Source organism: Cygnus olor, chromosome 2, assembly GCF_009769625.2.
Source record: "Cygnus olor isolate bCygOlo1 chromosome 2, bCygOlo1.pri.v2, whole genome shotgun sequence".
NCBI lineage: Eukaryota > Metazoa > Chordata > Aves > Anseriformes > Anatidae > Cygnus > Cygnus olor.
This window is the reverse complement of record NC_049170.1, coordinates 118,631,265-118,653,020: the sequence shown is the minus strand read 5'-3', so window position 1 is coordinate 118,653,020 and position 21,756 is coordinate 118,631,265. Positions and strand designations below refer to the sequence as shown.

General features: G+C 34.7%; 1 protein-coding gene across 5 annotated transcripts in view; it reads left to right on the top strand.

The window, feature by feature from the left end:
- The window catches only part of ST18 (ST18 C2H2C-type zinc finger transcription factor), a 172,948-nt gene that overhangs the window by 61,644 nt on the left and 89,548 nt on the right, over nt 1–21,756 (top strand). The window contains exon 1 of one of the 5 annotated variants that reach the window (XM_040550415.1): nt 12,139–12,228. The exons of the other annotated variants lie outside the window; for them this stretch is intronic. The gene's annotated coding sequence lies outside the window, so the exon portion shown is untranslated. Of the gene's footprint in view, nt 1–12,138; nt 12,229–21,756 lie in introns of those variants that run through there. 5 annotated transcript variants of the gene reach the window in all.

Here is a 21,756-nt window from a genome sequence, read left to right as displayed (position 1 = left end):
TGTTCAACAAACTGTGTAAGAAAAGAAAGCAAGCATGGGCCATGGCAACATACTTCCCTCCTATTTCAGATAGTTGTTATCCCATTCTGGATCTAAGCATTTTAAATTCTTTATGATTAAAGACCTGGCATTTTTGCAGATCTATTTGATTCACTGAGGAAAAAAAAAATGTTCTCCCTTATTTTTGTGTTAGTTGTTTAGCAGAGGTTTCTAGTACTATTCAAATGATCTGTTCACTGTTAGAAATAATAAGATTTTTCTTCCCTGAAGGCTTAAGTGTATTATGTATAAAAACCTGCATATATGTGTTTACATGCATTTGTATATAAAGTGTGAGAGTATTTTATAAACATTTATAGTAGTTTGGACAGCCTAAAGTTTGTTGTGTACTGTGCTGTAATATTAACTATTGCAATTATTTAATGTATTAGAATGATATTTTTCAATGCTGACAAGACGCATCAGAATGTAAATTTAGGTCAAATTGTAATTATATACACACAAATTGCATACACAGTTGAATATGACTTCACACAATGCTTAAGATGTCCACATTATAGCATAACATGAATCTTTGAACATACTATAACATTATGCAAAGGTTAGCAAGACTATTGCAATATTATTATATATATATATATAAATTTAGAGATTTTAACAAACGATGAGATCTGAGAATGTTTTAAAAACATAATAGAAAAATCTGTACTAGGAAGATGGTTCTCCTGAAAAAAAAAAATTAAATTAAAATCAGACTGTTTTCAGTAGGATATTTCTATAAAATGAGTCTTAAAAATTTAGAAGTAGGAGCAGCAGGAAAAGTATTAATCCTGTGCCAAACTACTTGAGAGTAAAAAAAGGGAAAAATGCCAATATTTTCTCTGTTTGTATCCACACATGATATCTTTATAAAATTCTTTTTTAACTGGCTGATTTTTCGTTGTGATAATCATCAGACCCATTTGAATTTTGCTTTGACATTTGGATCTCTTAAAACCCAGGAACACTAAGATCACTATTTCTACAATATCATTACAATTTTCTTGGTAATCTGGATAATAAGTATGTGTTGTACATAACTGAAGAGAAGAACTGAAAATGAAGTACAGTATTTCCCTGAAGGAAGCAACTGCCAGGGATCACATAAGACATTGCTGGCAATAGCTGTTAGAGTTTTGTGTATGTTGTTGAGAGAGTAGCAGAAGAGGTTGCATAGGCACTTTCCTCAGACATGGCTATCAGAATAAAAAATAAATAAATAATGATAACTAAAACAAACAAACAAACAAAAACTCTGAAGAACCACAGCTGGAAGGCAAGGGAGTTCTGAGGACAAGAATTTGTACTGAAAGGCCAGAGTTCAACAGGTGCACATTTACCTGTGACTTCTTTAATCTGGAAAACTCTGGTATGTGAGCAACAGAAACAAAGTCATGAGTTTGCGTGCAGACATACAAATCAGAGAAGGGAGGCTTTTCTCAGAGAGAGAACCTGGAACGTTCCTCCTAGGAGTACCATAGGGGGACGGTAAGGAAAGATATGAAAGGAACTAAGGGAAAGACACACTTGTCACTTGTTCAGGGTATTATATGACTATGTTGAATTTTTTACTTCTCAGAACTGTATAGACAATGAGATAAGTGAGCTTTGTGTTGAGATTTCCAGGATTCATTTGCTCTGCTGGAAAGAACGTTTTTTCCCAAACAAAATTCAGTTTGATACTACAAATATGCAAGTTTTCAGAGGATAACACCGGAAGTGATAAAGGTGTCACCCATGCTTATAACAACATTTGTGAAAGGTAGGAATGACACATACAGATACAAATATATCCAGCAATTGGATCAATAATTTAAAAGTCAAAAGTTCTATAAAGTAAGATTGACCTAGAGAGAGTCATTTAGCTTTTTGAGTCAAGATATATAATAACTTGAATTATGACATGATCTGACATTGTGACTCGAAATAGTTTTTCCAGCTCAACAGCTATCTAAATTGCAAATGAAAATCTGGTAGCTTCTATGATAGAAAGTTTCTTACCACAACAGCAGTCTGATTATTGAATGTTATTTATGCATTTAATAATACAATGACTGGAGAAATATGTGTTTGATTTTTTTTTCTAATTAGCAGAAAGAGCTGAGAAAATTTCTTGGTCTTAATATTTAGCCTTATTATGGGATTTCTTTGAAAGGTTTAATCCATATTTGACATCACCTGTGTCTAATTTTCAGAGCTTATTAAATAACTGTTTTCAGTAACTTATTAATGCTATATATTAAAGTAAATAAGACTGTGAAGAGAGAAATATGTTCATTTCCCAGCTTTAATTCAGTCATTCAGTCTGAATTGCATAAAATTCTAACTTGAAACACCGACGTTCTAATCTTCCTTTCAGTGAAGTACAATCCCAACAACAAAGCCCATTAAGGGTGAAATTTTTCCATTCCTCAAATGGATAGTTGTCCACAATCCCTTGAATACTCAAGGGTGTATTTTTGTATAGAAAGCATAAGAGAACTGGGTGCATACCTGCACTAAGAGCCTTTGGGATAACTCATCTGAAATGTCTGTTTCCAGCATTCTCTGGTAGAATCTATTGGCAGGAAAGGAATACTCCAAAATTCCTTGGCTTTCTCTAAGGTACTGTTCAGTAAACATTTAAGAAAGAATGTGGCCAGAGAAAAGACAGAATCTTTCCGTTACTTCAGTGAATGGAGTAATTCATAGAGTCTTACTGAAATTCATAGAGACTTACTGAAAGTCTTAACACTTCCATGAGCAATGTGTCATTTTATTTGAATAAATCATTCTGTTATTAATATTAGGTATCTTTTCTTCATCATCCTTTTACTCCTATAAATTGACACTTTTGAAGTAATAATATGTTGTATAAACATGGTTAATACATTTTTGAAATTTCATTTCAAAGTTAAATGCTTAATGACTTGTAGTTTTCTGCTACATATATATCTGGCAGTTTTTCTCAGCATAAGCCTGCTAACATAACTCACTCCAGGCTGATTTATTGTTTTTATTCAACCAGGTGCTACATGGGTTTGGCAACTTTGGCAATGCTATTGTCTATAATGACTCTGCACTTGGTGCTTGATGATGCCAATGTGTGCAATGAATTTACTGGCACCAGCAGAGAATATTTAATTCCCTTATCTCTTCATGAAGAATCAAGCTTTTATCTCCTGTATTGCTCGTTATCCTGTATGTCTCGTATAATCTCTTTGGTTTCTTTGATACCAAGTTATTTTGAAGTTTCTTTATTTTATTTCCCCTATCTTTCCCCTCATGGCGTGTCTTAGGGATTCCTATTTTGTTAAGTAGGCTATACATAAACAAGTTTTTTTCTTTTTAAAATAGATCTATAATATGATTCTGCAATATGTAGGAATACAGAGAGTACATATATTTCTGCAGAGGAATGATTTTTTTTTTATTTTTTATTTTTTTTTAATGTTACCAGTCTTCTTCATAACTGTAAGGATAAGCTAAATTATGGTGAAAACATTTAAAATGCTTGTGCTATTTAGTACAATATTCATAATTTAAAGTTCTGTTATGTTTTTGAAGTTTCTCCTGAGTTCAAATAGCAACCAAGTAACTGCCATATAGTCTACAAATAAGCTTTCTCTCTCAGTCTTTGCTGTGGTCTATCTGGTGTTTTAGAATGAGTAACTTATAATTTTATTTATTAATTTAGGACTATAAAGTCTTGCACCTGAGCATTCATTATTAGGTCTGCAGAATTTCTTACCACTGCAAGTCTGAATGGTAGGTACTGCATACTACAATGCACAATTATTTCATTCACATTTCTGCAGCAAGTCATCATTCTCTTGTTAGTTTTCTTTTTTTTTTTCTAAAATGAGCAGTTTGAGGCATAAACTTACCCTTTCTTTATCCATTCCTTATTATTCTTGTAAACTTTGAACCTCCTAATGATTAGAGTGTCAAAACAGGATGATGGTTGCAACTTAAAGATTTGCTAACTTGAAAGCATGTACATTACAGTATATATGTCGCTTTTTAAGTGTATAGTCAACACAAACAATGTTCTCTTTGCCATTTCATCATTGTTTACTGGACCATAAACCATGCATAAAACAAAGTTTCATTAAATATGAACTTGTTTAGGAATGATTTAATGACAAAGATTGTTTTTTTTTCTTACTTTTTTCTTACTTATATGTCTCAGTGAAATTTAAGAAATAGCTTCCAAAACATTTATTTTTTCAGTGACAAGTTTTGCATATGCATGGCACTACAACCATACAGATAAGAATCAAACAGGATGTACAAGATTTAGCTATCCCATGTTTGTCTCATGGTGTGAGAGGGTCTGAACAGCTTTTCTAAACAAGCTATATCTTTAAGATAAATGAGACAGTTCACAACACAAGACTATACTTAACACTGGAAAATATAAAGACAGTGACCTATATGCCAGTCTCACTCAATGATCAATTAGGGCCACGCACAGCAGATCACACACACACACACACAGAAGAAAAAAAAAAAAAGACTAGAAAAAAAGCAAAAAAGCTCCATCTCGTTCTGAAGACAGTGGCTAGTCCCACAAATAACACAAGCTGCCAGGAAAACATCATTCCTATAGTACTCAATGTATTGGCTTTCTGTCCAATTATAGAGCCGCTACAAGGAACTTCAGAGTTTTCATAGGTTTGTACCACACTTACCTCTTCAGCTCACCATAACAGCTACGTTCCTGAGTTATTCCTAAATTAACAGAGTGGAGAATGAAATGTACAGAAGTAAAGAACATGAACAATTCTAGAATCCCATTGCATATATGCATGCATACACACACACACAAAGTAAAAATAAAGATAAGAAGCTCAAGGCTTTATTTTTGGCTGAGCTTCTCTAAAAAAATGAAAAGAAAATTGATCAGGAACACTATATTTGGAAAATGTAGTTACCAACTCCACACTGAAATATGAGATAAAGATGGAACAATAGGCTTCACTTTACATTTGTTTGTATTTCATGTACTTCTGTTGATGGCTAGTAAGTAGTAGCGAATACTAAAGATAGAAAATAAACACTTCTGGTTTTCACTTGGTTAAAACAGGCATGCATTATTTTCACATTCAGAATACTTTTTTTTTTCTTTTTTTTTTTTTCATAGTGGAAAAGAAAAGATCGTTTGGTATTGAACTTTCATATTCTGGTAGCATCTGATACTAGGTCAGAAGGTGCCAGGCACTGTACAAGCTTATGAGAGTAATAATAGTTCTAGAAGTTTAGAATATAAAGTTTAGAATATACAAATACAGACAACAGAAATGTGCCTGCATTTTTAGATGGAATATTTACCTTTGCAGAAATTGATTATTGGAAATGCTGACACAGAACACAAACAGTGTTGAAGTGGTTTTGACCCCTGCTAAAAGAGGGGGAAGATCCACAAGCTGGGCACTCCTGTCAAGTGTTGTCTCATTAGCTCGATTTTCCTTCAGGGGGTATAGTGCTGCTTGATATCTCCTCCCTGGCTTCAAATTTACACAGTTGTTCAAGGTATGTGGACTCCTAGGGGAGGAGTGAAAATTACTTTCAACAATTTCATTAATTTTGAGATACTTTCTCAGGTGAGGGGTAGCAAGTTTCCTTGGTCGAGTTCTGTGCTAAATCTCAAGCACACGATGGACCCTCCACTCTCCAGATTATTTCACCAGTTGTACTTAAAATGTTCTCCCCTCTACTGCAGAGGGAGACAAAGGATTCTCCATTTTTGTAAAACATCCCGGGGGGAAAAGAACAAAAGACATATACAGTTTCTGTATGTACAGTTTCTTAGTTGAATATGACTGAACTTTTTTTTTTTTTTTTCCAGAGGAATTTTTGGTTACTCACATGCTCAAAATATTAAACATGAAAGTTGCAGCATGTACAGGATGAACAGAGGCTTTGAATATTTTGTTTGTTCAGAGGTTAAATGGTGATCCGCAATCCTTCCTGTTAAACCGTTGAAGATAAATAGCAAATTGCCACATTTATATCTTCTCCCTGGTTTGCATTTAGGAGACAACACACAGAAAATTCACTTTGAAACCTTCCTTAAAGACACATGATAAATCCCTAAGGAAAAATTCACAGCCTGAAGAGCCTTGTTCTCTGGTTTGATAGTGACAGATAGCAGTGGAAACACGGTACTTGCTGCTCCAACTAAGAGACCATTATATGTGCAACTCACATTGAGACCATTGCAGAATAAAGCTTCCCACAGCCCCACCCAGAAGTGTGGCTGCCTTTGTAATTTTAATTGGTCTGTGTTTGTGGAGTGGGGCCTCTATTTACTTATGGCTTGGGGCTTGTGTTTACCAAGCCTGGTGGAGGCCAAGTGTCATATCACTGAAGCTTAGTTCCTGCAAGCTCTCCTGCTATATCTTGAGGCACTTTTCTTTTCAGTATCTGTGCCTGTCTAATTCGCGAGCTTCTGTGAAACAAGCACAGGAGGGTACAAGGCCTACAGGGAGGAATTACACCTAATTACTCAAATAATTGCTAGGCTGTTGCCTTCTTAGTCACTGAAAATAATTTCCAGGTCCCTGGCTTTTATAGATAGTCTTCTAGAGGCAGGAGGACACAGCCCCCTTTTTAACTCAGCCCATTCACTCACAAAATCAGAACACTCGAGCCTGCAAAATTAATAAGCACCACTTCCATTACATATATTTTAGGTTGTTGTTGCCGTGGCGATAAAGTCAGGGACATTGAATCTCCTCTGTTGAGCCATTGTTATCATCCCTGGCCATCTGCTGCAGAGGAGTGATATTCCATCTCATTTGCATGATGACTGATATATGGGAGGTTTGGAAGGACATATGCCACAGCAATCATGTGATGAAAATTAAAGTGAAAGTTTTGGGCCCAGAGCCGAAAAAAATCTGTGTATGCGCATGAGGCTGTTGATGTGCAAATGTGAATCATATTGAGAAGGTTTGAATAGGGAGGTGTGACGTAAAGAGGGGACACAAACGCAGGTGCTTATCTCTAGGCAGTCAAAGGCAGTGGATGTCATATCATGGGAACTACCTTTCAAAGACACAGCTTTAGTGCACAGTTCAGCACACAAGGGAGGAGAAACATATAAGTTTTGGAAACAGAAATAAAGTAAGTTTAACAACTTTTTCACACTATTCTGAACCCATCGATGTTTAAGCAACTTGTAATATTAGTAACTTTCTCTCTTTTCTATGGTTTGTGCTCTTATTTTAGAAAAAAAAAATAATAATCCTATCCATATATCAATGTTGAAAGCTTGAGATATTTGTGTTAAGAAGTTTGAGGGTTTTAAATCCATATTTAAAATGCTCTCTGCAAACTTTTCTTTTTGTTTAAATAACACTAATGCTGTTTCTTCTACAATGTATGTTTGGTCATTATCCTAAATGCTATTTTAGGCCTCAATTAAAAAATAGCTACTTGTAACTGCTTTGAGAATGCTTTCTGAATAAAATGTCATGGTGTAATTGCATTTATACTGCCTCAGTAAAGCCTTTGTTCATATATATTTTAGAATTGTGCAAATTTGCAGCTTTAGCTGTTTGATTTGAGGAAATGATTGCAAGGACACTTTTCCTCTCATTTCGAAAAGTTACTCAACTTAAATACTACCACTGGGGGAAAAAAAAAAAAAAAAAGAGGAAAAAACGGAATGAGAGAGGAGAGTGGTACCAGTGTATTTGTAGGGACTATTCGATAGATGCAGGTTCACTTACAGTTATGTATGACACACCAAATAGGTTTCTCATGATATTTTAGAAAGCTTTAAAATCATGCGCAATGTTTTTTAAAATGAAGACTGTTGATCACTGTATTTAATAGCATTACTCTAAATGAAAAAGGGTCTTTCAAAGTGTGACATATAAGTCCTTTAAATTATTTGGAATTCAGAGGGTGAATTGAGAGCTTCTGATTAAAAAAGCGAATACTGTACACTTCAGAATGAATGTCTCTGTCAGGAAAATCTTTGGAAAGTTAAATGATAGTAATATCAGGCAAGGTTGAAGAATGAAATGGACCTTCTGGGACAACATTTTGCAGGAGGATGATTTTTATGAAATAGCATTTGATGCTAGAGAAAGTCTGTTTAACACTGATCAGCAATAGCTTTCTCTCTCTCTCCCTCCCTCTCTCTCCCTCTCTCTCTCTCTCTCTGACTTTCTTTTGTCTTTAACAAAGCACTTAGTTCAGATGTTTGTCTTCGTTCATATGTAAATAGCAAGGCAATCTTCTGCAAGGTGCTGTGAATTTTTCATCTAATAGATTATAAAAGCACAAATCCAAGACTTTATCCTTAAACTGTGTGGGGTGAACTTTGGCAGTCAAGGATCTTTTTAGGATTCAAAACGAACATTTATTATCTCTTTTGTCAATTAAATTAGTTAAGTTAATTGCGTATATGTGCCTTATTTGATTTGGCTATGCAACGTTTTTGTAATTCTTGGGGAAAATTGCAGCATTTATGATGAAAGCTTTCCCTGATACAATAATATATTTTGTTTTAAGGTGGCTAATGAATAATCCAGATTCAGAATGAAGAATTTCTAAATATAGACTTTGTCTCCTAACTTCCCAGTTTGGAGCATTTTATTTTTAATTGTAAATATCATCTGTGTATTATAGTACTTTCATGCCTGCAGGCTAAGATTACCAGTCTTCCTTTTTTTTTTTTTTTTTCCTCCTCCTTCTAAATATTCAATTACTCAATGGTAATTATTATTATGTGGCCTTCTTGGCTTACTGCATTATTAGATTAATATAGATTTCTTGTGCCAAATTAGCGGAAATCACTGTTATACACAAGAATGAATCACTTTTTTTAGTTTTATTTACTTTGTTGAATAGCAGGAAGACTTTGACATCATGAGGCTTTATTCTTGAGTCTTTTAATATAATATGTCTTTGAAAGCTATGAGGGAGAGGGCATGTTTTTACTTTGTTTTTCTTCTGTCAGTTTATAATAAGTAGAAACTTTTGCTAAATTATAATTTAGTTCTTTCAAAGATCTATAAATAGTGGCCTTTGTGAATGAAATCACAGTTAAGTCTCCTGATTTTTAGTTATCGTTTCAGAGGTGTGTAGCAGAGGTAAAAAATCGAAAATGAAAGAAAAGGAGCTGTCCAGGGTACTGCAGCTGATTAACAAATATTTCCTGTTATTGTACAGAAAAGAAAAAAAAAAGTCTGTAGCGTTACAGAAAAGTGCCACCATTCACTACTGCACTTTTTGTTTGTTTGTTTGTGGTTTTGTTGTTGTTATTTTCAAAACTAGATAAATCTTATACTGAAGTTAATAAGTAGAAAAGATGTTCAAGAAAAACTTATTTCAGGAACATGTCATGTTTCTGTGAATAGCACAAACAACCTCAGATAACAATAATTTTACCAAATTACTTATTGAAACTAAATTTTTATCGTATTTTTTTTCTCAGAGTTACAGAGAATACAACTTTTCAGTTAATCTTTGACTATAACAGAAATGGTTCCTATGGTAGTGTTGCAATGTAAACAAAACAAACAAACAAAAAAATACCAGACCCCAATCTTGCATTACTTGATTGCTTTTGAAATGAATTCTTGTCCTTATGTGACCTGAAATGTGTGGTTACAAAGCTATAGAAATCCAAACGATCATATTTGTTTGATATGAAATGAAAAAAATAGTTAAATTGAAAGTTTAACATCATGAAATTCAAAATCCCAAGCGGTATATAAACATTAAAAGAAACTTTGGACTGCTAATCCTAGGAAATGAGTTTTATGGATTGAATTCAACAAGGCTTCAGAAATGGTTCCATCTGCTGCCTAGCAGCTGGTGAAAGGATAAATTTAATTCATTAATTCATTTGGAAAAAAGGATCCAAGTAGTAAAGACTTCATTGCTCATAATGCACATAGGTGGAAATCAAAACTGAAATTAGGTCCAGTATCATCTTTGATAATGAGTGACATTTTCTTTGTTATTTTTATAGTGATCTTGATCAAACAGATGACAATATATTGACTATATGCTGTTAACTGATACTTTTATGTCTGAAAAACTTGAGAAAGCATAGATCCTCTTCCACGAGGAATATCCCTACTTTCAGAGTTACAGATTATGTAGGTTTAAGAAGCTGGAATCTTTCACTGAAGCTGTGTTCTATATGTTCTATATTGCTGTGTTTCTATGAATATTTTCAACTTCTTTCCTATGAAGTCAGTTTAAGAAGACAAACAAAGGTACCATTGTAATTAGAAAATCAGCATATTCACAGTTATGTCACCATAATAATCCAAGCCCAGAATGCCAAATATAAAGAAATTATTACTTTCCTTTACTTTTCTATATGAGTCACAAACTTCATCTTTCTTTTCCTTCCTGTCTCCACCCATTATATTTTCACAATAAGTGCTGAAAGCTTGTACACAAGTAATGGGGAAAAATGTAAGTTAAGGACTGAGAAAGAGCAATATTGAAATATTCAGGGTTTTAAAAATAAAAGTACTTGGACAAATGCTTCAATAATAATTTGCCTTCTGAGTTCTAGATATAAAGTTATCGAGCCTAAAACAAACTCCAGATACACAATTAAAAAAAAAAAAAAAAAAAAAAAAAAAAAAAAAACACTTGCCTGTGCTTCTTATAATCTTGCAAATCATGCAAGATTAAAAGAAGCATCGTGCAAAGTTATCTGAGGTCTCTGAACCGTGAGGTAGCCAAGTGGGCTGTGGTAAGGGCTCTTGTTTCACCTTATACCAGGCACACAGGTAAGTGTGCCCCTCATTACTTGCTGGTGGATACACAGGACTGAGGAGCCTGTTATCCTGAGGTCTCTTAAATAGCCACCAATGTCTACTTTCAATGTTTCTGCTTGAGATGGTGATTTCATGAATGATATTTGGCTTTTCCCGTTTCCTCTGTAGCCCATGCTCACTGTGGTGGGTTTGTTGGATTTACTATAAAGGTTCTGTTCGCACCCTGTGGGTTGGGTTAAGAATTAGGATTTATGCATTTACTTCTACTGTTGCATTGTTTATACAGCTTTGGTTTAGTTTTGATCCTTTTTTTTTTTTTTTGCCTTTGAGGCTCTTCCACAGTGTCAGCTGCTGACTGATAGTAGGAGAACGGCCTCGTGGTGTGAATGAAAGGGACCTAGCGGTTGGTAAACAGAGATAAGGAATAAATAGAGCACAGGCAAAAGGAGATAGTTCTGTGGGAGCCCAGATTGCCGCCAGTCTGTTCAAGTGAGATGCAGTGCCTGTCCTTTTCCCAGATTAAATTAGTGTGCGAAATCTCCAGTGACCTCCTCCCCTTCTCCCCATACTCTTTAGCCAAGCTGAACAGCCTCTGCTGTAAAGTATTCATTTTATCCAGGGACAAGTTGGACAATAGAACTCTCCCTGTTACTTATGGACAGCTGTCCTCATTCATGGGTCTTTTCAGCATTTCATTTTTCATAGGAGTTAGAAGGGTTTTACCTTGTAACTGACGAGAGGTTAGAAATGCAAAGAAGCCAGCCCTGAGGTTGCCCATAGTGAGGAAGTTAATAAATAAACATCATCCCCCCAACACACATATCCCCTCCCCAATGTGCAAAAGGCTGTGTATTTTGTTAGCGCTGCTCTTCTTATTTAAAGGGGTTTAATTGTGATAACATGATTACACTGAAGCATGAACTGCATGGAGAAATTAACAAGCAGAGACACAGCAATATGCAGGGCCCCCAAGGTTCCCTAAATTAAAGGTGACCAGTGCAAACCTAGTGAGTGCCCCTTTCCCTTCTTTGCCCTTGCTTTTTCCTACATCTCCTATCACTTTATTACCTGCAAATAACTCCTAGGAAAGAGTAAACCCTCATGAGCTACCTCTGTGGTCCCGTATTTTTTTTAGTGATTTACTGCAAATATATTCAGCATTTTGACTGATTAAATAGACCTTCGGCAACCTTGAGGGTCACTGTGTAGAGTATGTACATAGAAAATGCATCAGCCCATTGTACCCTGGCAGCTAATGAGATTGGTCGTTAAGTAAATGACACAAAGCCTACAAAAAAAGCTTAGCAGCTCACTAGAGTATCACAGAGTGTCCCTGCACACCACACAACGACACAAACAGTGGACTAACCTAGCCCACCCCTGCTTTATTCTACATCACTGCTTCCCTGATGTCAGCGTGAGAGGCAGAACAAAGGCTAAAAGGCACACGGTAAGTCAGTCTGACAATTATGCCCTAGGGAGAAAGTAGAGCAAATCTTAGCCTAACCATGGGGTTGAAAGTCCGTTTCTGGACAAGTAGGTCATAATGAAGGGATTTTTTTTTTTCCCTGTCACTTCATGAAGGGGAGAAAAATGTCTCTGGAATCAAGGTTGGGTTTGTTTCTTGTTTGTTTATTTCCTATTCTCTGTCTGTTTTGCCAGCTTACAAAAGTTTCTGGAATTCCAAAAGTAAGGTGAAACAGTACGTTTGTGAACTGGATATTGTAGTTATAGTATAATGAAATAAATATTCTTTGTAAGAACTGCCACACAATAAGCACCGCCTCAGATGTACATTAGCATCTGATGAACTTTGCAGACAGAAAGTTTCTTTTTAGTAGTCTGTAAAATCTGCTGAAAATGTGTTATAAGTAAGAATACACATTTCAGTCCACTAGCCAGCTACTTACTCCACCTAAATACCTGGTAGAGTTTTTAGAACTATGCAGATATAAATGAAGCTGTTACTATGATTTGGGCTGTTGTGTTGTTTTTGATGGTGGTGATTTTTCTTTTTTGTTGTTGTTGTTGACTGTTTGTTCTTTGTATATCTGTTGTTAACAGATTTTTTCCATGATATCTCTCAGTGTTGCCTTTACACAAGCTGAAATTAAAGAAAGAGTTGAAGATTTGCTCTTAAATATTTATATAATCATTACTTATTTTCTTTGCACAGCAGCAAAATATTCATCTGATATCTTATAATTGCAGGTGCCTGCCTGTGCCTACCAATGATAAACCTTTTCTAAGAGTGTTTCACTTTAATATCTCAGGACCCTTTATTTTGCTGAAAAATGACAACAGGAAGTTGCCAGAAAGTCTTGTTTGCATTGCTAAAATATTTCTCTCTGCTTTGCACTTTGGAAGCTCAGGGGATGGTAGGTTCAAAACAACATGATATTATTACAAGATGCCTGTGTGAATTAAGTTATGCTTTCTCTACTTCACCCCTCCTGCCCCCCCCCCCCCCCAAAAGAAAAACCCAACAACTTAAAAACACATAAAAATAATGTTTTAAGAATGCTTTCTTAAATGCAGACAGTTAAAGAAGCAAGAAAGGTTCAGATATCAGCTGGCATTACAGTTTATTTATTTATATATATATATATATTTGTTTTATTTTGGAAGAGTTATTTAATTTGTTAAAACATTTGCCACTATATGTTTGTAGGGACATCTCAAGATAACCTGTTCAATTAAAAACTCTTCAAAGGTCACTGAAATTAGTTCACTATGACATGTTGCATGTCATCCTTCTTATTGCATGGAAAATAGAAGTAACATCACATTTTATAAAAATTAAGATAAAATATGATATTTTAACATATGCACTTTGTGATTCCTTGCAAATATGTGTATGCATATATGTGAATCCACCTATGCATATTTATATAAAATATAAATATTTAAAAAAAAAACCTATGCACACCTATATAATATCCCTGTTTATTGAAACTCAAGTTATATGAAGTTACAATTATTTCTACTTTTTGCACTTCCCAATATTTCCAGCTTAGGAAATTTAATGATGAAATAAACAAACTCCAGTAAAATTCTGTATCTGTTTTCATTTTCCTTACATATTTTAGGTGTGTTCTTCTGAGCAACATGTTTTCCTTATGTTGCCTTAGAAAATGAGAGATATGCAGGCATCAGAAAACATGCTTGCTTTCTCTTCTAAGTCCTATAATTCACACCTAATTGTTAGATCAGCAGAGATTTTGCAAACTACAGGGTTACAAAACAGTTTTGCTTTGAACTTTGCTAATTGGTATTAAGTTTTCAGTTCATTTTAACAGGTATGATTTCAGGATATTTTCAGTTTGGGTGCATCACTACAGTTTATACAAATGAACAGATCCCTATCACACAATCATCATGATTTTCATATACCTATGTGAAAGAGAGTAAGGCATATCTAATATTTCAGCATTCTCCATGATAGTAAGTTCAGCTATCTTTTATCCTATTAAAAGTAGAGAGTGATTTCATAGGGCTAATGCACATGCAGCAGTGCTACAAAACTAATACAGCTATTGTAATCTGACAGGTTAGAGACACAGTAAGTTTCAGTAGTTTTTCATAGCTTCATTAATTTTTCCGTTGCCTGTTATTTTCTTGGTACAGCTAAGAGAAAAAGCAAAGAAAACTTAATTTATGATAATTAATGTTTTTCATCTGATCTCCCCAAAAAACTATGTAATACACCAAATTTTTAGAAACCGAATTTCAATATAGACCTTTTGGACCTTACAATCTGATATGAGGCCTTTTCACATATCTTTTTTTACATATCAGTTCCAGGAGACCTGTGTCAGTTGTGCATAAGAATCTGAAAACTTTATGGCATTACACAGTTGACTTGAATAATTCTAAATCAATTTTTTTTTGTACACTTATAGTTTTTCACACTAGTAATCCCAAAATATCTGATATCCCTGATAAGTAAGTATATCATAGGTCAATCACAAATTATCCTCTTGAAGGCCTGTCTCTGTCACTCCAAAATAATCCATAGTAAATAATATGCAAAACAAACTTTATATTCTAATATATCCATATATATTTGGAGAGTCTAGAACAAAATCTGTCTGTTACTTGAACTGATTAATTTTGGAACTATGCATATATAACTGGAATCAGGTCACTTCTTGTAGTTTATGTGCGCATAGTTGTAGCTTGTTAAAAACTGCATAAGCAGAATTGGTGCTTCTGAATTTTAATAAACTTGAATCACTTCAGACTAAAGATACTGTTTAATTAGTGATAAAAAGATTGTCTCCCTCTTACCTTTTTTTAGTACTAACATAAAATCTCTTTGGAGGAGAATTACTCTCAGTTATGTTCATGGAAGTCTTCTAATAATACTAACAACTTTGGCCTTTCTAAATTGGAGATTTCTAGTTCACAAAACGTGATAGCCTAACTGCAAAAGTTATTTTATAATGGAAGCTAGGCTTACCTTCTTGGGTAGGTGAACACTTACAAAAGCATTTGTACACGTGAATGATTCCACTGAGGTAAGATCGAGGGCTCATTTCAATATAGTAAAGCAGGTGTGTAAGTGTTTTGAAGATGATGGGTTTATTGATTTGCTTAATAGATTTGGGTAACATTTGCTAGCTCGTTTTTCAAGTTTGGCATCATACATGAACTTTTCCCTCCATTAAGGAACTTACTTTTCATTTAAAGACATGTATTTGAACCCTGCTCCATGAGTCATTAGGACAAAAAAAAAAAAAAAAGGCAAGAAAAAAAAAAAGCTTTAGAAGTTTTCCAAAATGTAATTGTATGTGAGGATTGGAGAACCCAATTTCTTAATCGTGTTTCTTCAGGTGATAGTGAGAGTTAAAAGGTCAGTTCCTTAAAACTCAGCAGAAAATTTGACACCTTAATTGCTCCCCCCAACACTCAGAGCACATGTACAGCAGCTGGATTGGCACAACAAAGTAGTAATGGCTCCAAAGACACTGTTATGGACGATCAGGTCAATAATCCTTATGCTAAGAAGGGTTTACATGATACAGAGTAATAGCTCTGTCATTTCTGAAGTAAAAATACACTTTTTAATGAGCATCAAAATGCTGTTTTGCACACTTCACATCAGAGATACTACAGTACCTTAAAAAAAAAAAAAAGGATGTTCTTCAAATAAAATTTTGCATTTAACAGCTGGACGAAGTAAGGGTTAAAATACCATAGGTAGGCAGCTACACTATCCCAAAAGAAGACTTTTTTTGAAAATGTACCTAGGACTGTTTTCAAATCTTTTCTATCTTTCTGTGTCAGAATAGTATAGGATATTTCCAAATATTATGTCTTCAAGCAGCACTTTTATGATACGGACCAGAAATAGTTTAGGCTTAGAGTGGCTTTTTTTTGTGTATTTATTTATTTATTTTTACTGTTCGATTTTCTCCTACTTCACACAGAAGTTTGACACAATATAAGACACAAACATTACAAAAATTAAGTTCTTATTACAAAAGTAAGTTTCAAAATAAGAACAGTAGCAACTGGAATCTAAGGCTGTGATTTTTATATTATTTTCTCTTAAATAATTCATTTTCTTGAAAAAGAAAACAAAACAAAATAAAAAACACATTTAATAAATTTCACAAAATTGGGAGAAAGAATATTTTCCTCACTAACAACGTGCTTAACTCAACCTCCATACAAGCTGTGGAAAGTCACCAAATCCTAAATAGAAAGAACTACTACAGTGATACAAATGAAGAGTGAGTACACATGACATTTTCATTGTATCTGTAACATTTTATAAAATTAAACACCATTTTGAAGTACAGGTCTAATGGGAATCATCCTATATATAAGCATCAGACATTTAGTGAACAAAGTGCAACTGAACACATAAATCACTCTAAATAACATTGACACTTTGTCAAAAGAAGCAAATATATTTAAGGCTGAAGTGTATGGTCAAGCCACTTTATGGATAGCCCTTCCCATTATTTTTGTGAGAAACAGTGCTGTCTACAAAAAGGGTTAAAGAAAATGCATTCTGTTGCATCTGCTTACTAAATCCCTTACTTTAGTAGAAATTCAAATTTTGTAAAGATTATTCGTTTTATTGATGCATATAATTATAATCACAAGCCATCTGCTGATTTGGCAGGCATGGTTAAAATTCTCTAACTCTCATAACCTTTCAAGTACAGTGCCCTTGGGACTCTATTTCACTTTTATATTTTGGAAAACATGTAGGGACAAACAAGAGAGGTCATCTGCCGAAAGTCAGACCTGTAAAACATTAAAAGAATACAGATTTTGATAACTGCTCTTGTTTTAATAGCAAATAACATCTTTTCTATTTTATTTGTGACTTCAGGAAGGATTATACTGGTTTCCATCATGCACTTTGGGAATTTGAATTTTTTCTAGGGATTAAAGCTCTCTCCTAGTACTCCTGGGATCTGGGTTCCAAGTCTAAACTGAAAGAACAAATATTGTTCAGTTTGTTTGTCACAGGTGAATTAAACATATTTGACCTTGGCCTTAATTTCTCTTTTTAAGCAATTCCCATTACATTTCTGTATGAAATTCTCTCTCTCTCTCTCCCCCCTCCTTTTTTGTACTTGGTCATTGATTTTCATTAAAAGACACCTATTGCATATTTAGCTTTTCCCATGAAGCTCAAAAGAGCCTTTTTAATTTTGAGGGCTACACATACAACAAGGCATAAAAAAGTGGCTAACACTCTTTTTATATTTGTATTTTTGTATTTGTATGAGCCTACCATTGGCTCATGGTCAGCCACAGTTACAAATATTTGGTCTTTTTGCATAGGAGGAGAACTCTTGTTCTCCGTTTTCTCATATACTTCTCCATGTTTAACCAAGCTAACTATTTAATACTTGAGTTTTTATTTTTTTCTTGTATCACCTGTGGTGTTACTTTCCTTCTTCTAGCAGAAAACATCCACAGGGGAAAAAAATACCTAGGAAATGCTCTCTTAGTCATAATATACATACATATATATATGTGTATATATATATATGTATGTATATATATGTTGCTTTTCACCAAGTTGTTGAATATTGTTGATGTTTTGAATTATGAAAAGAGGTGTTTTAGAGAGAAAATATATGAAGACGGGAAAGGTTGCATCAGAATGGGATAGTCCAATGACTTCCTGATATTAGCAAAAGGCAAAGACAATCATCTGTCAACAGAATTGTCTTAATGCTGTAGATACATGTACCTCATAGGAACAAAAGATGTAACTCTCACTTCCGTTTAATTAGTGTATCTGAAGGCCTGTATATAGCATGCATGCTGCTTTACTCCTTTTGGAGGTTTGATTCTCACCCCACACCCTCATTATAACAAGCAGGAGGGAAATGCACATGTTTGAAAGTGTCTTCACAGCTGAAACTAGGGAAACAGGCCGAGAGTAGCTCTGGTTTATTTCACAACCAATTAAGTATGACATCTGTTGAAACTCAGGAAATAAGTCTCCCTTCCCCCTGTTCATATACTTACTTAAGCTGCCAGTCTTTTGTTTGGATATGGTGAATTTTACTTACAAGACTTCCTTGGAGTAAATACACAAAATAAATAAATAAATTTATAAACCCCAACACATGAAACCTGTTTTGTTTTGTTTTGTTTTAACCAAGGTTTCACTAAGTGCTTGTTGAAAAAGCCCTTCTTGGCACTCAGCTCAAGCAAATGATGGTGTTAATAATTCTCTGCCTAAACACTCACCTTACTTTCTGAAAAAAGGGCATGTTTGTGGCAGGCAATGTAGGCACAATAACACTTTCATTTTTGAAAATCTGGCTCCTGTTGTTGGCTTCCAAAGGCAAGCAAGAGTTGCTAGAAAGAATTTGGATTTTAAGTTCATTAATTTTGTGGTTCAGAACTTGGCACTGAAGAGAAGACACCAAAGAGAACAGGACATGTGGCATTATGGGTGGTTAAAAAGAGAGAACTAAATGCAGAGCCACTGTCATTGGTGCCGTCAAGGTTCTCAAGTATACAATAGTTCATAATACACCAAGCAAGAAACAGATGAGCTTAAATAGCAAACTTAGACTTAAGTCATATTTAGTGTCAAATGATAATATTTCAAGCTGAAAGACACTTCGATTTTACCAGACACCAATCCGTGTGAAGCCTTTGCTTATCAGGAAAACTTTTATTCTTTCATAAAATATTGTCCAATGCGAACATTAAAAAGATTATATTTCCATCCATACTAGCTCTTAAGAGTTCAGTTTCCTTCTGCTATGCTTAAAAATTGATTGTACTCATTCTTCTATATCTAAAGAAATAGCTTCCATATCATGCTGACCTTTTTCTTTCTCTCCCTCTTGACACTGGATCCTCCTGTCATGCTGAACCCATGCTGCTCATATCAAAGCTGTGCCTGACTCTTCTTTTCTCTATTTTACACTGTCTATTCTCTATTTTATTTGTTTGTGAGCTTCATTTTCTTTGCCAGTTCTTTCCTGCAAGGACTGGCACTGCCTTCATTCCTGGAGGATGGTTCCCTACTTTATTTCTTTTGATTTTTTTAAATTACAACTCAGAACAACATAGCATCATGTTATGTAAACTGTAAGATGCTGCTCAGCAATTGACATAGGTTTCTTGGTTAGGAATCCTCCAGTGAAATGTCACTGTGAACAGTGTAAGAGTCTAGACATGAGGCAGTCATCCAGATTCCATTTAGAGTCAGTGGAAAGAAAGAGCGATTTCTTGGATGCAATTCATCTCACCCTGAAGTAGATGTATGAAATAAATAAGACGTATCACACATCTACATAGCTGTAGAAATGCCTGCAGATTGCCTGCATGCTACCTAGAGACTATGGGAAGCCAGCAGTCACTGCTTCAGAAATGCGTCTGCATTTCAGACATGTAAAGTTAGGGAGGGATATCCCATCATTTCTGTCCAGCCTACAAACTAAACTTGATTTCTTCTTATATCTTGTCTCCACAGAAACTTGCTATTTCTGCATGAGACAGTGATAGGGGTAATATGCCTTATACCAAAATTTCCTCTTGCATATACACAGCATTGATGAAATTTGGTGTGTGTTCAGATACAGATACAGTAGAATAGCAAAGTTGAATATGGCTGTGCAGGTCAGAGAACCAAATTTTGCTCCTGAAAGGTGACATTTATAAAAATGAAGGGACCAATTCCCTACCTTATTCTTACATGTAATTTTTTTTTCAGAGATCTTCTTTTCCCAAAACTAATTCCTAAAAATAATAAATGAGTTGTAAAGATTTTAAAAATATGTATCCATGTCAGAATACAATAGAAATTTCTGCATTAAAATCTGTCTACAATTGGATTTTTTAATGACAGAATTGAAACACTTACAAACTCTCAGTTCCAGATTTTCTTTCTCCTGTTGGTCACTGCTTAGGATCTGTAGGCATTTTTAGGGGTGCCTCTGTGATTCTTCTCTTTTCACTGAATTTCAAGACCCTGTTTCTCAAACTTTGACATAATAAAAGATCATTATTAGATTAGATTACGTCATGACTTCACGCTGTTTCTGTGGGTGATTATAGTGATTCGGTGTTTCTCTTGCTGTCAAAACTACAAGAAAGGTTTCATTTCAAAAGTTCACTTCCTGTGCATACATTGCATTGGTGTCCATTTTTTTGTTTGTGTTTGAAGAAATTTGATTATACAAATTTTGATTTCTAGAGGATTATATATCATACCCATAGCTTAAGCATAGAAGTGTGAGGATTTTTAAACAAATCTTGTCTCTTTAAAGTTCTAGGTACAGATTCTCTTCAGATCAGTCCAGAGTTCCTTCAGATAAAGGCAAAGTGCTTAAGTAGCATTTTAAGTGTAAGCAACTAAGAACACCTTCAGGAATCAGAACTGGGTGCCATTCTGGTAAGCCATGCTAACACTTACATAGTGGATGGTCACAACATTGTGGATCCATACAGAACCTTGAGGGACAGCATGTGACTATACGCTTTCCTAAGCCATACCATGGCAGGCACAGGATAGGATGGCACTCGAAGCAAGGAGCCACAGCTAAGTCTCTGGTAGTTCTTTGCCTTTTTATACTCTTTCCCTGAAGAGTGGATAGACAGAGTAGTACAACTTTCCATAAGATTGAGTTCAGCTTGATCTAATTTTGTAACAATGAGCTTTATGGAGGGTTAATATATGTGTATTTTCATTAGCATTTCCATAGATTAGACTCAACATCAATGAAAATTGTGCCCAAAATTATGGACATACAAACTTCAGTATGGTATAAATTGACACCAGTTTAGCAACATAACCCACTAAACTGATTTAACATTTATCCTGAAAAACTTACCCTACTCACATACACTGTTCTCAGAGTTTTCTTCCCCACAGTCAACATTCTAGTAGCCATGATTAAAAAGTATCCTCTTAAATATCCCTAACTGTTTTTTAATAGCACAAGAGAGTAAATAGCTATAGGGTCCCATCTTATAGTAACAACATTAATTATACCATTTAATTTTATTGTTATTAGTATGAAAAATAATTGCTATTATTTTATGACCATAGAGAATAATACTGTAGTATTGCAGGTGTAAGTTGCTTATGATCAAAAAACATCAGTCTTCAGAAGACAAGTTCAGCATACACTCTTCAGGTCATACAGCTTGCTTCCCCATTTGTTTGTGGGGTTTCTGGTATTTATTTTGAGTTGCATGATAACCCCTATCTTTACAGTTAGCAGAGGCATGGCTATTTTGGTGATATTTAAAAAGTAAAGAAGTCAGGTTTTATGTGGAAATGATACAGAAAATGTGGGGATTTTTGCCCTGAATTTTTTCAGAGAAATATTTGGCATGTCTCCTCCTTCCTGAGACTCCAAGAGGTATCTCCACAGTAACTCTACCATTAACCCAACAGGCTGTTTAGAGAAGCTGTCTTCTAACATCTCAGCTGCTTCAGTGTACAGCAAAAAGTTTACTTCTAACAGGGAGCTAGTAA